Genomic DNA, 16076 nt, shown 5'->3' on the forward strand with positions numbered 1-16076 from the left:
AAGGTTTTCACACACGGTATTTTGGCCCTTTCTCCATGCAGATCTCCTCTAGAGCGTGATGTTTTGGGGCTGTCGCTGGGCAACACGGACTTTCAACTCCCTCCAAATATTTTCTATGGGGTTGAGATCTGGAGACTGGCTAGGCCATTCCAGGACCTTGAAATGCTTCTTACGAAGCCACTCCTTCGTTGCCCGGGCGGTGTGTTTGGGATCATTGTCATACTGAAAGACCCAGCCACGTTTCATCTTCAATGCCCTTGCTGATGGAAGGAGGTTTTCACTCAAAATCTCACGATACATGGCCCCATTCATTCTTTCCTTTACACGGATCAGTCGTCCTGGTCCCTTTGCAGAAAAACAGCCCCAAAGCATGATGTTTCCACCCCCATGCTTCACAGTAGGTATGGTGTTCTTTGGATGCAACTCAGCATTCTTTGTCCTCCAAACACGACGAGTTGAGTTTTTACCAAAAAGTTCTATTTTGGTTTCATCTGACCATATGACATTCTCCCAATCCTCTTCTGGATCATCCAAATGCACTCTAGCACGGGCCTGGACATGTACTGGCTTAAGCAGGGGGACACGTCTGGCACTGCAGGATTTAAGTCCCTGGCGGCGTAGTGTGTTACTGATGGTAGGCTTTGTTACTTTGGTCTCAGCTCTCTGCAGGTCATTCACTAGGTCCCCCCGTGTGGTTCTGGGATTTTTGCTCACCGGTCTTGTGATCATTTTGACCCCACGGGGTGAGATCTTGCGTGGAGCCCCAGATCGAGGGAGATTATCAGTGGTCTTGTATGCCTTCCATTTCCTAATAATTGCTCCTACAGTTGATTTCTTCAAACCAAGCTGCTTACCTATTGCAGATTCAGTCTTCCCAGCCTGGTGCAGGTCTACAATTGTGTTTCTGGTGTCCTTTGACAGCTCTTTGGTCTTGGCCATAGTGGAGTTTGGAGTGTGACTGTTTGAGGTTGTGGACAGGTGTCTTTTATACTGATAACAAGTTCAAACAGGTGCCATTAATACAGGTAACGAGTGGAGGACAGAGGAGCCTCTTAAAGAAGAAGTTACAGGTCTGTGAGAGCCAGAAATCTTGCTTGTTTGTAGGTGACCAAATACTTATTTTCCACCATAATTTGCAAATAAATTCCTTAAAAATCCTACAATGTGATTTTCTGGAATTTTTTTCCTCAATTTGTCTCTCATATTTGACGTGTACCTATGATGAAAATTACAGGCCTCTCTCATCTTTTTAAGTGGGAGAACTTGCACAATTGGTGGCTGACTAAATACTTTTTTCCCCCACTGTATGTAAACTTCAGACTTCAGCTGTACATATGAGATGAGTAATGCAAGATATGTAAACATGATTTAAGTGACTAGTGTTCCATTTCTTAAAGTGGCCAGTGATTTCAATAGGCAGCAGCAGCCTCTAATGTGCTAGTGATGGCTATTTAACAGTCTGATGGCCTTGAGATAGAAGCTGTTTTTCATTCTCTCAGTCCCAGCTTTAATGCACCTGTACTGACCTCGCCTTCTGGATGATTGCGGGGTGAAAAGGCAGTGGCTCGGGTGGTTGGTGTCCTTGATGAACTTTTTGGCCTTCCTGTGACATCGGGTGCTGTAGGTGTCCTGGAGGGCGGGTAGTTTGCCCCAGGTAATGTGTTCGGCAGACCGCACCACCCTCTGGAGAGCCCTGCGGTTGCAGGCGGTGCAGTTGCCGTACCAGGCGGTGATACAGATGGACAGGATGCTCTCAATTTTGCATCTTTAAAAGTTTGTGAGGGTTTTAGGTGCCAAGCCAAATTTCTTCAGACTCCTGAGGTTGAAGAGGCTCTGTTGCGCCTTCTTCACCACACTGTCTGCGTGGGTGGACCATTTCAGTTGTCAGTGATGTGTACGCCAAGGAACTTGAAGCTTTCCACCTTCTCCACTGCGGTCCCGTCGATGTGGATAGTGGGGTGCAACCTCTGCTGTTTCCTGAAGTCCACGATCATCTCCTTTGTTTTGTTGACGTTGAGTGAGAGGTTATTTTCCTGGCACCACACTCCCAGAGCCCTCACCTCCTCCCTGTAGGCTGTCTCGTCATTGTTGGTAATCAAGCCTACTACTGTTGTGTCATCTGCAAACTTGATGATTGAGTTGGAGGCGTGCTTGGCCACGCAGTCATTGGTGAACAGGGAGTACAGGAGGGGGCTGAGCACGCACCCTTGTGGGGCCCCAGTGTTGAGAATCAGCGAAGTGGAGTTGTTGTTTCCTACCTTCACCACCTGGGGGCAGCCCGTCAGGAAGTCCAGGACCCAGTTGCACAGGGCGGGGTTCAGACCCAGGGCCTCGAGCTTATTGATGAGCTTGGAGGGTACTATGGTGTTGAATGCTGAGCTATAGTCAATGAACAGCATTCTTACATAGGTATTCCTCTTGTCCAGATGGGATAGGGCAGTGTGCAGTGTGATGGTGATTGCATCGTCTGTGGATCTATTGGGGCGGTAAGCAAATTGAAGTGGGTCTAGGGTGACAGGTAAGGTAGAGGTGATATGATCCTTGACTAGTCTCTCAAAGCACTTCATGATGACAGAGGTGAGAGCTACAGGGCGATAGTCATTTAGTTCAGTTACCTTTGCTTTCTTGGGTACAGGAACAATGGTGGCCATCTCGAAGCATGTGGGGACAGCAGACTGGGATAGGGAGAGATTGAATATGTCCGTAAACACTCCAGCCAGCTGGTCTGCGCATGCTCTGAGGATGCGGCTAAGGATGCTGTCTGGGCCGGCAGCCTTGCAGGGGTTAACATGCTTAAATGTCTTACTCACGTCGGCCATGGAGAAGGAGAGCCCACAGTCCTTGGTAGTGGGCCGCGTCGGTGGCACTGTGTTATCCTCAAAGTGGGCAAAGAAGTTGTTTAGATTGTCCGGAAGCGAGACGTCGGTGTCGGTGACGTGGCTGGTTTTCCTTTTGTAGTCCGTGTTTGTCTGTAGTCCCTGCCACATACGTCTCATATCTGAGCCATTGAATTGCGACTCCACTTTATCTCTATACTGATGTTTTGCCAGTTTAATTGCCTTGCGGAGTGAGTAGCTACACTGTTTGCATTCTGCCATATTCCCAGTCACCTTGCCATGGTTAAATGCGGTGGTTCGCGCTTTCAGTTTTGTGCGAATGCTGCCATCTATCCACGGTTTCTGGTTAGGGTAGGTTTTAATAGTCACAGTGGGCACAACATCTCCTATTAACTTCCTGATAAACTTAGTCAACGTTTCAGTGTATTCGTCTAAATTATTTTCACAAGCTACCCGGAACATATCCCAGTCCACGTGATCAAAACAATCTTGAAGCGTTGATTCCGATTGGTCAGACCAGCGTTGAATAGTCCTTAGCACGGGTACTTCCTGTTTGAGTTTCTGCCTATAGGAAGGGAGGAGCAAAATGGAGTCGTGGTCAGATTTGCCGAAAGGAGGGCGGGGGAGGGCCTTATAACCATCCCGGAAGTTTGAATAGCAATGGTCAAGGATTTTAGCAGCCTGAGTACAACAGTCGATATGTTAATAGAACTTCGGCAGCCTAGTCCTCAAATTTGCTTTATTAAAATCCCCGGCTACAAGAAATGCAGCCTCAGGATATGTGGTTTCCAGTTTGCATAAAGTCCAGTGAAGTTATTTGAGGGCCATCATGGTATCGGCTTGAGGGGCTATATACACGGCCGTGACTATAACCGAAGACAATTCTCTTGGGAGATAATACGGTCGGCATTTGATTGTGAGGTATTCTAGGTCGGGTGAACAAAAGGACTTGAGTTGCTGTATGTTACTACAATTACACCATGAGTCGTTAATCATGAAACACACACCTCCGCCCTTCTGCTTCCCGGAGAGATATCTATTTCTGTCTGCGCGATGAACTGAGAACCCATCTGGCTGGACCGATTTCGACAGAATATCCCCAGAGAGCCATGTTTCCGTGAAACAAAGTATGTTACAGGCCCTGATGTCTCTCTGGAAAGAAATCCTTGCCAAGAGCTCGTCGACTTTGTTATCCAAAGACTGAACATTAGCGAGTAGTATACTTGAAAGCGGTGTTTAGTTTTTTGTGTAATGTAAGTGCCTTAATGTGTTTGGACCCCAGTAATGGGGATCCCTAATAAATACACACAAAAACCACATCTTAGCTGAAATTGCTCAAATTTGCCAGCTAGTTTGCCCGGGGCAGTTTCCAAGAACCCAACTTTGAAAACAAATGTACTCTATTTTCGCTCTTCTTGACTGGTGGCACATCCATTGCTAAATTGCTGACCCTATGATGAAGACTAAGACAGTAATTCTGTTTAATTCACTATCAGTTTTTCACACAGCCGGGACTACCCAGCGTTAGCTAGTTAGATAAAACCTGACACAGCTAAAAATGACTAAACTGTAAATGTAAATCTGACTACTGTAGCTACTAGCCAGTAGAAAGCCTATAGTTGCTCAAAACAAACTTTGTTGTTGCCAACAATTACTTTCCCCGGTACGGTGAGTAATGATAGTGGTGGTGCACAGTGCTTCTTCTCTGACTCACACATTGCCACCCTGCTTGTAACAACCAAGAGTGAGAATGAAGCACTCAGTGGGGGTGGGGGAAGGGACGTTCCAGTAGAGGAGGCCTTTTCAAAACAACTTCCCTCAACGCATCTGGCGACTCATTAAAAAAAAGATATATAATTTTTTAAATGTAAATGTAAAACATTTTATTGGGGGGGGCCATTTCAAGTTTCAAGTTCTAATGTCATGTGCACAAGTACAGTGAAATGCCTTTCTTGCTAGCTCCAAACCTAATAATGCAGTAATCAATGTCAATGTATCACTAAAAATAACACAAGGTACAACAAAAACACAAGAAATAAAAATAAGAAATAAGAAGAACAAGAGAGAGTAAGAAGCTACACTGAACAAAAATATAAATGCAACATGCAACAATTTCAAAGATTTTACTGAGTTACAGTTCATATAAGGAAATCAGTCAATTGAAATAAATGTATTAGGCCCTAATCTATGGATTTCACATGACTGGGAATACAGATATGCATCTGTTGCAGGTTGTTGATTGTGGCCTGTGGAACGTTGTCCCACTCCTCTTCAATGACTGTGCGAAGTTGCTGGATGTTGGCGGGAACTGGTACACGCTGTCATACACGTCAATCCAGAGCATCCCAAATATTCTCAATGGGTGACTGTAGGCTGTTTCATCGTTGCTGGTGATCAGTCCTACCAACGTCGTGTCGTCAGCAAACTTGATGATGGTGTTGGAGTCCTGCGTAGCCACGCAGTCATGGAGTACAGAAGGGAACTAATCACACACCTCTGTGGGGCCCCCATTCTGAGGGTCAGCGTGTGGAGGTGATGTTGCCTACCCTCACAACTTGGGGTCGGCCCAACAGGAAGTCCAGGATCTAGTTGCAGGGTCCTAAGCTTGGTGATGAGCTTGTAGGGGACAATGGTGTTAAACGTTGATCTATAGTCAATGAACAGCATTCTCACATAAGTATTCCTCTTATCTAGGTGGGTGAAGGCAGTGTGGAGTGCATTTGAGATTGCATTGTCTATGGATCTGTTGGGGCTGTATGCAAATTGGAGTGGATCTAGGTTGTCTGGGATGATGGAGTTGATGTGTGACATAACCAGCCTTTCAAAGCACTTCATGATTACATATGTGAGTGCTACAGGGTGGTAGTCATTGTGGCATGAAGCATTAGAGTTCTTGGGAACAGGAATGATTGTAGTCATCTTAAGACATGTAGGGATTACAGACTGGGATAAGTAAAGGTTGAAAATTACCGTGAATATGCCTGAAAGCTGATCTGCGCATGCTCTGAGAATGTGCCTGGAATACCATCTGGCCACGCGTCTTTGCGAGTGTTGACCTCTACTGTCCTATCCGCTCAGTGAATGGAGAATCCATAGATTCTTTTTCAAATTAAACCTTTATTTGACAGGGAAGTCATACTGAGACTAGGGTCTCTTTTTCAGATGAGCCCTGCATAAATACATCAAACACACACTGAACAAAAATAAAAAAGCAACATGCAACAATTTAGAAGATTTTACTGAGTTACAGTTCATATAAGGAAATCAGTCAATTGAAATAAATAAATTACGCCCTAATCTATGGATTTCACATGACTGGGAATACAGATATGCATCTATTGGTCACAGATTCCTTTAAAAAAAGGCAGGGGCGTGGATCAGAAAACCAGTCAGTGTCTGGTGTGACCACCGTTTGCTTCATGCAGCATGACACATCTCCTTCGCATAGAGTTGATCATGCTGTTGATTGTGGCCTGTAGAATGTTGTCCCACTCCTCAATGGCTGTGCAAAGTTGCTGGAAATTGGCGGGAACTGGAACACGCTGTCAAACACGTCAATCCAGAGTATCCCAAACATGCTCAATGGGTGACATGTCTGGTGAGTATGCAGGCCATGGAAGAACTGGGACATTTTCATGTGTACAGATCCTTGCGACATGGGGCCGTGCAGTATCATGCTGAAACAGGAAGTGATGCAGCGGATGAATGTCACAATAATGGGCCTCAGGATCTCATCACGGTATCTCTGTGCATTCAAATTGCCATTGATAAAATGCAATTGTGATCGTTGTCCGTAGTTTATGCCTGCCCATACCATAATCCCACCGCCACTATGGGGCACTCTGTTCACAACGTTGACATCAGCAAATCACTTGCTCACACAACGCTATACACATGGTCTGTGGTTGTGAGGGCGGTTGGATGTACTGACAAATTCTCTAAAATGACGTTGGAGATGGCTTATGGTAGAGAGATGAACATTCAGTTCTCTGGCAACAGCTCTGGTGGACATTCCTGCATTCAGCATGCCAATTGCACGCTCCCTTTAGACATCTGTGACAAAACTGCACATTTTAGAGTGGCCTTTTTTGTCCCCAGCACAAGGTGCACCAGTGTAATGATCATGCTGTTTAATCAGCTTCTTGATATGCCACACCTGTCAGGTGGATGGATTATATTGGCAAAGGAAAAATTCTCACTAACAGGGATGGATGTAAACAAATGTGTGCACACAATTTCAGAAAAATAAGCTTTTGGTGAGTATGAAACATTTCTGGGATCTATTATTACAGCTCATGAAACATGTTACATTTATATTTTTGTTCAGTGTATATACAACATACAATATAACAAAACATATTAAGAAAAACAGACACATTTATCAACATATTGGTCTCTGATAATTTCACTGAACTGACATAGGGGGACCAGAACATCTAATTTCAGAGATTTCTGTAAATTGCTCCACAAGAAGACTGCAAAAAAACTAAAAGCAGCTTTACCCAACTCTGTGGAGACCGAAGGGGCCTCCAATGTTATCCAATCCTGTGACCTGGTTTGATAATTTGTAAGTCTAAATTGAATTAATGATGATAGATACATACGAAGTTTCTGCATGAGTACTTTGTAAATAAACACAAGAAAATGCTGCTCTCTCCTTACATACAAAGAGGCCCAACCCACTTTTTGATACAAAACACAATGGGGAGTTCTATAACCATCACCAGTAATAAACCTAAGGGCACAATGGAAAACAGCATCCAGTGGTTTAAGTGTAGATGCTGCTGCATGCATACAGATAATATCCCCATAATCTAAAGTAAAATAGACATGAAAGTGGCCTGGACAATTTCCTTCCTATTATCAAAAGTCAGACATGCTTTGTTTCTGTAAAAGAAACCAACCTTGAACTTCAACTTCTTCACCAGCTCAGTGACATCTTTTTTAAATGACAGTATGTCATCAAGCCAGATACCAACATATTTGTAGGAACGAACTCACTTAATTTGTGTACCGTTCAAACTAGTCATTACAAATTCATCTGGGTTATGGGACCTAGAAAAAAGCATTCACTTTGTTTTGTTTGCATTTAGCACTAACTTTAGATCCAATAGTGACCTCTGCAGTGCTAGAAAATCTGATTTTAAATTTGGAAATGCTTGGCCAACCGATGGAGCAATGGAATACAACACTGTATCATCTGCAAACAAATGAACATTACACTTTTTTAGAGCATTACCAATGCTATTTATATAGATTTTAAACAGTAGTAGGCCGAGTATTGAACCTTGGGGCACCCCTTTATGTAACTCAAGGAACTCAGATTTGACACCATCTACCTTGATGGCCTGAGTTCTGTCATTGAGATACTGTAATTATGAAACAATTGGCAAGCATCGGTACCCAACTCTATCGAGGACAGCTTTTTAAAAGAATAACATGGTCTACAGTATCAAAAGCTTTTGACAAGTCTACAAACATGGCATCACAATTCTTTCTATCATCAAAGGCATTTGCAATATCATTTACAACAAGCATGGTAGCCGTAGTGGTACTATGTTTAGGTCTGAAACCTGATTGATTAACAATAACAATACAATTTACAGATAGAAAATAACGTAGCTGTTTGTTTCCCAATGATTCTAGGATTTTCGCAAGACAAGGGAGCCTGGAAATGGGTTGATAATTATTGAGATTACTTATATATACCCCCCCCCCCCCATTATGGAGTGGCAGCACAAAAGCTGCTTTTCACACTTTTGGAATATTTCCTGATACTAAAGTTAAATAAAAAATGAGGGCCACTGCATACTTAAGCAAAGACGGGTTCAAATTGTCAGCTCCTAATGAGTTCTTGGTGTCAATAGCTAATAAGGCAGCAAGATCTTCTGTTTCTGTGAGTTGCCAAAAAGAAAAACCCTGACTACCATTTCACAAGTCACGTCAGTTTGACTGATCATCCATCAAGGCAACTGGAGGCTATATGTGGGAGGAACAGTCAACTGACTGGCCCAGACCAGTATGACCACCATTTCTTTCAAATAATAAACCAGCTAAAATGCTGATTAAAAGCATCACAAATCGTAACTTTTTCAGTAATGATGCAGGAGTCTAAAACGAATTGCTTAGGCAGGGAAGTATAGGAATTACCCCGCTTCAGTGAATTAATGGTTTTCCAGAATTTAGAGGGATCACTAACAGTCTGCCATAGCGCTAAGGAAGTAGTTTGATTTGGCCTGTTTAACCGAGGCAGTGCACCCATTTCTCAATTCCATAAATACCTGCCAATCAGGTAACGAGCCAATTTGTCTAGCCTGGGCCCAGGCTTGATTTCTTATCGAGAGAGGTCCGAGAGTACAGGAGAGTATCATGGATCAGTTTGGTTTTTGACTCTGAGCTGCTTGAAAGGGGCATGTTAATCAGCCAGAGGTAAAAATGAATGAGAAAAATTCAAGTGCCAAAACAGGGGCTGGTATGCAGCTAGCAGAAAAAATATCTGAATAATATAGATCATGAAGGAACGCCTGGGGCAATAATTTTTGTAAATTTCACTTCACAATTATACGAGGGTCCGAGTTTTTCAATTTGGTATCTCTAATGCAAGCAATTGGGCAGTGGTCGCTGATATCATTTGCAAAAACACCACTAGCCAAATCCTTTGGGTACGGTTAGTCAGGATAAGGTCAATCAATGAGGAGTTTGCTATTTTTTTTCCCATTAATCCGAGTGGGTTTCGTTATCAGCTGACTCAAGTTGAACTCAAGACAGATATTCTTAAACTGATCTGAGGCATGTTGGATAGCCATGGGGGGTATTTGTCCGAAAGCCATGTTTCAGAAAAGCAGAGAATATTGCAGCTAAGAGAGTACCGTTGGTAGAAAATCCGCAATCGGAGGTCATCCATCATATTATCAAGTGATTGGCCAATAGAATGGAAGGAAGAGGTGGCCGGTTTTCCGTTCCCTGAATCTTGCCAGGACTCCCCCTCTTCTGCCTCTGTAATGCCAGTGTTTCTTCTTGCATACCCCAAAAATTGGGTTGGAATTACAGAAGTTGAAGTTGAAGCCGGAATTGGGGTAAGTAACTGCTGATCTGATGTTCAAAAGTTCCTGTCGGTTATAAGAAATTATAGCGGATACATTGTGAAAATAAAGTAAAGATAAACGCCAAAAGAATCACAAAATAGCAAAGTTGGGTCGGAGATCGCAAAACGGCGGCCATCGATTACGGCGCCATCTTTGAAGACCCCTTTAGGTAAAGACCCCTTTACCTGCTTCCTCCCTGTCCTGCCCGGCTCCTACGCCCTTGGGGGACAGGTGTGTGTCATTGAACTGTAAATCACCATTGATCATTAGAGGTGCCTTATTTCAATTCTCTCAACTCTCTTGCATTTCAAACACACCCGAAGTAAAGTAAGAAAATGACAAAGAAGGAGAAGGGGAAAAAAAGTTTGTCATTGTCATTTGCAGAGAATGAACATTTCAGCAGGGCTGTTGCTCCCACGTCTCACTCTGTCCATTATTATCCAGAGTCCCCGTGATCGGAGAAACCTGTGTCAAAAAGTCTGTTTTCTAACGGTGCCTCATTTGCATGTTTGAATAATACATGCTGCTTATAAGCATATTAAATGGAATATAGCTCCACGTCATTTGAAGGATGAGATTAGACCTTCCGAGTTAATTATAAAGATGTCAAATGTCAGCCGGTGAACCCGAGCCCCCGAGGTCACACCCTTTAGTTTAGTGATTATATGCACAAACTACAGATAAAGTGTCATCATACAGGCTATTAGGGCTTTCAGTGGTAAAGAGACACTTCCCAGGCTTTATTACTATGCTGCATCAGTCAGGAACCTGGGCCACACTCTCAGTGCTTTAACTAACTCTTATTATCTCCCTCCTGTATCTCACACACTTACAGACAGAGATGAATAACAACTAAAGAAAGATCTTTTAAAAATATTACAGTGATATGCATTTCAGTTTAGTTCAGCCCCACTTCTGTTTTTCAAGCTTATAGTCTCTATACATACTGTAAAACTTCAATTAATAGCCCGGGTGTTTATTTGCTTAAATCACTGAACAAAACAGGCACTTATTAGAGACAGGCTTCTATTTGAGCCAGGCATCTATTTATTTAATGCACATAGCTTTTGCACATTTGCATAGTGAATTGCACTCACTTCAAGCATTTTAATAAATGTCTTCATTTCCTGCACTAGTGTTATCATTTACATACTGTGTCACGTTTCTTTTGTGTTAGTATGCCTCTATATATATATACTTTTTTTTTTTTTTACAATTCCTTGACAGAATAATTATTCCCGTCTTTGACTGTGCATTTTTGGCAGTTTTTACTTTCACCTCTAGAGGGTGATAGGACGGTTTCTGGGGGTCTGTCCTCCTAAAGTTGTTGACTGTTTTTGTGCTTGCCAGTTAGCTAGCAGTTCTCAGCTGTTAGCAGCCAATGGCTAGCAATTTCTTACTGGCAATAAAAATGGATGATTGCCATAATTTATTCGAGTCATTACTGAATTATTCAATGTAACAAATCAAACATTAAACCTTGTAAACAATTCATGGTAATTCATGGTAAATGGTAAACAATTCATTTTGACTGCATTTCATTTACGTTTTACGGTATGTAAGACTGTGTGTGTGTGTGTGCTTGTGGGGGGGGGGACCAATGCCTGTTTGCGTCGGTCCGGTCATTACTGTACCATTACGCCCAAATCAACTCAGAGAGGCAGCGAGTGGAAATGTGTGGAAGGGAGTTTAGGGGAGCGCCTCTGGGTGCACTTTGACAGGGCCGCCAGTCAAACGGGCTGGCTCTCTCTGTGTTTCTGTCAATCTCCCCCTCTGAAGTTCATTTAAAGGGAGGCGGGACGCCTCACTAGCTCCTAACAGGTAAGAGAACCCATATTATTAGCCCTCAGAGAAAGTAGGAGAAATCTGATGTGTTCTTTCAACTGTACTAAACCGAGCCAGGCTCATTGACTATAGGCAGGCCACTGTCAGCAGATTAAGAATGAGGGAGAGACCGAGGGATAGACAGAGAGAGGAGGTGAGAGAGGAGATAAAGAGAGGGATATACATATGATGTGAGAGTCAATTAAATCTATGGGAGCTAAATATGTACGTGTATGAGAGAGGGTGTCAGGGAGAGAAAGAGAAAAGGGGGAAGAGAGAGGAAGAGAGAGAGTAAGTCAGTCGAGTATGCTGATCCATATCAATAGGTTTACAGTGATGGAAGGTATGGACATCCATTCTTCTACTCTTAAGAGCGTGCTGTGGCCTAAGCAGTCTGCCCTCACCCTCACATAACGTGTATGGGCTCTCGCACACACACATGCACACGCACACACAGCTTTGTTTTCGTGAAATTTCCGGACTTTTTGGAGTGTAAAAATGTTTGACTATTAAAAATCCTACTTTCCCTAACCCCTAACCCTAAACCTAACCCTAACCCCAAAACCTAACCCTTAAGCTTAAAATAGCATTTGAACAAATTCAGGACCTGAAAAAAGTTTTCCTACCTTTTCAGGACATTCAGGTGAATTCTTAGGACATTGGGGTCTTGATAATGTAGGAAAACACACACACACACACACACACACACACACACACACACACACACACACACACACACACACACACACACACACACACACAGAGAGAGAGAGAGAGAGAGTCTTGTACAACAAACCTTGTGGGGACACAAAATTCAGTCCCATTCAAAATCCAATTTACCCTTACCCTATCCCTATCCCTAACCCTAACTTTAACCCTAAAACCTAACCTTAACCCTAAAACTAACCCTAGCTCCTAACCCTAACCCTAAACCCCATAGAAATAGTATTTGACCTTGTGGGGACTAACAAAATCCCAGTTGGTCTTTTTTGATTTGTTTACTATTCTTGTGGGGACTTCTGGTCCCTACAAGTATAGTTAAACACGTCCACAGCTTTCTCAATATTTCATACAGCCCCAACGGAGCTTCTCAAAGCCAACTGAACCAAGAGCACAAACCTGGAACACAGGCTCCATGGTATCCCAAAACCAACTATGAAAAAAAAAATACAGTTACCTCCAATTTGCAACAATCTGACAGACTGTATTTTCACCGAAAACACTAACCCTAGCTCCAACCACTGAGACTTCAGGCTCACACAACTTCAATAGCAACTTCAACAGAATTTGAGTATAATTGTACACCATGGCCGTGGTATGCATTGATAACTGTCCATATTTTTAGGTGTTTAGAGCAATTAAACAGTTCAATATTCTGAGTGTTGTTGTGTTTGTTTGTGTTTGAGCAGATTGCTTTGATTTAGTAAACCAACATGGAACTACAGTATTACAGTAGCCTACTGTGTTGTGATATTTTCTGTCTACTGAGATAAATTGTGACTGACCTCATCAATATGAGACGTGAGGATTGGGGATGAAGATGACTGTAAGTACCTTTACGTTTCATGAAAAAGAGAACATGGCAACCATCTGTTTTGGCCCAATTTCTCGCTTTGAGCCGCCTCTCAAACCGAATATCGAATCAAACACACAATTCTCGCCACTCTGTTTTGTTTTGTCTGGTATTTTCTTCAAGCTGGGTGTCATCGGAGAGTAAACTATGTGTACGTTTTCAGCCCTTTGAGTTTTCCCCCCCTCTCTCTTTCTCCACGTGTGTGAGTGAGTGAGTGAGAGTGAGTGTGTGTGTGTTTGCGAACGAACGTGTGCTGGCTTTGTTTTTCTTTTTGAAAATCCCTTTGATGTGCCCTGTTTATTTATTAATTTTGTTGCCGCGAAGGCCTTTTTGCCGGTTAGGGTACGGTGGGTACGGCGGTGCTCGGTGTGCCATCCATCAACGAGGAGCCTCTTTGACGGATGAACCGCTGACCTCGCCTTCCCAGCATTCTCTGGTTCTGCTACAGTACAGATAAAGTAGGGCCTTTTTTTAATGAGACGCAATGCACTCAGGAAGGTTTCATCACTTCCTCGTCTGTCTGAGTGTCAATGTGTGTCAGTGTGTGCATATACTCATACTGTATCCCATTTCTAAATATGAACATATTATTCTGACTTGGTTTAAAATAGAATCTTTCCCTTGGTAAAGATAACCTTGGTAACTGAGGGTTCCCTACTGTGTGGATGACATGTGATTTCATGCTGTTGATATGAATATTGCAGCAATGATTCATGATATGAACAAGGTTTGATTATAAAAAAACAGTTTCAAATAAATGTAAATTAAACAACTTCACTAATAATAATAAGTTATTTATACATATTATTTCATGTTAGTAATACCTTTCTGTATTTTTGTGCCTTCAGAAAGTATTCATACCCGTTGACTTATTCAACATTTTGTTGTGTTACAGCCTGAATTAAATATTTTCTCACCCATCTACACACAATACCCCATAATGACAAAGTGAAAACATGTTTTTGGATTTCTTTGCTCATCTATTGAAAATAGATACAGAAATCTAATTTACATAAGTATTCACACCCCTGAGTCAATACTTTGTAGAATCACCTTGGGCAGCGATTACAGCTGTGAGTCTTTCTGGGTAAGTCTGTAAGAGATTTCCACACTTGGATTGTACAACACTTACCCATTATTCTTTTCAAAATTCTTCAAGCTCTTTTCAACCATTTTCAGGTATTACCATAGATTTCCAAGTAGATTTAAGTCAAAACTGTAACTCTAAGATTTTGCCTGTGCTTAGCTCCATTCAATTTCTTTTTTTATCCTGAAAAACTCACCAGTCCTTAACGGTTACAAGCATACCCATAACATGATGTAGCCACCACTATGATTGAAAATATGGAGAGTGGTACTCAGTAATGTGTTATATTGGATTTGCCCCAAACATAAAACTTTGCATTCAGGACAAAAAGTAAATTGCTTTGCCACATTTTTGCAGTTTTATTTTAGTGCCTTGTGCAAACAGAATGCATGTTTTGGAATATTTGTATTCTGTACAGGTTTCCTTAATTTCACTCTGTCAATTAGGTTAGTATTGTGGAGTAACTGCAATGTTGTTGATCCATTCTCAGTTTTCTCCTATCACAGCCTTTATACTGCAGTGGCCTAAATCAGGGTCACACAAAGTATTTCTTGATAGTCTTAAACAAATCTATCTTGAAACAAAAGTATACACCTCACACACATGGTTATGGGTTTAAAAAATTCATTTAATTTTAAGTTTCCATCCTAATATTACACTTTATATGACATAGAAACACTGGGGGATAAAAAATAAAGAAAAAAAGTGTATTAATTATGAAATTATGAATAATATTGCACCCATGAGGTCAGTAGAGGGCGATTTGGTCATTTGTTTGCAGGAAGGGGCTACACTCTGTAACTGTGTTAAAGTCACCGTTGGCCTCATGGTGAAATCCCTGAGCGGTTTCCTTCCTCTCCGGCAACTGAGTTAGGATAGATATCTGTATCTTTGTAGTGACTATGTGTATTGTAAATGGAAAGGGAAAGGACAGTTGCATAACTGAATGCATTCAATTGAAATGTGTCTTCCGCATTTAACCCAACCCCTCTTGATACAACATCCAAAGTGTAATTAATAACTTCACTATGCTTAAAGGGATATTCAATGTCTGCTTTTAGAATTTTTACCCATCTACCAATAAGTGCCCTTCTTTGCGAGGCATTGGAAAACCTCCCTGGTCTTTGTGGTTGAATCTGTGTTTGAAATTCACTGCTCGACTGAGGGACCTAACAGATAATTGTATGTGTGGGGTACATGAGGTAGCCATTCAAAAATCATGTTAAACACTATTATTGGAAGTCCATGCAACTTATCTTAAAACACCTGTCTTAAAATGTGGACACAATCAGAATGTGGATAAGATTAGGACAAAGGACGCATGTTAGCACCAGGTATAAACAGGGCTAATGGTTCTCCATTCCAAGTTATAAAGAAAACGATGAATAAATATTCATGAAATAGATATTCCATTTACTAAAAAAATCTATATCCTTTACATGTTATACTGCACATGATATTCAGAGGTGAGTGCTATTGAGGATACATTGACCGTTTCACAATGTAATGCATCACTGTAGGCTGTATTCCTGTTTCTTTCTCTCACTATCCATATTTCTCTTCCTCTTTCATCGTGCTGGCTTGTCCGCTGGGGCCCAAGCCCCCCTCTCCCCCGATAGAAACCCCCAGATGGAAACCATGGGGATTAATGATTCATAAGCTGCTATGTA

This window comes from Coregonus lavaretus, assembly GCF_964263955.1.
Source record: "Coregonus lavaretus genome assembly, chromosome: 25".
NCBI lineage: Eukaryota > Metazoa > Chordata > Actinopteri > Salmoniformes > Salmonidae > Coregonus > Coregonus lavaretus.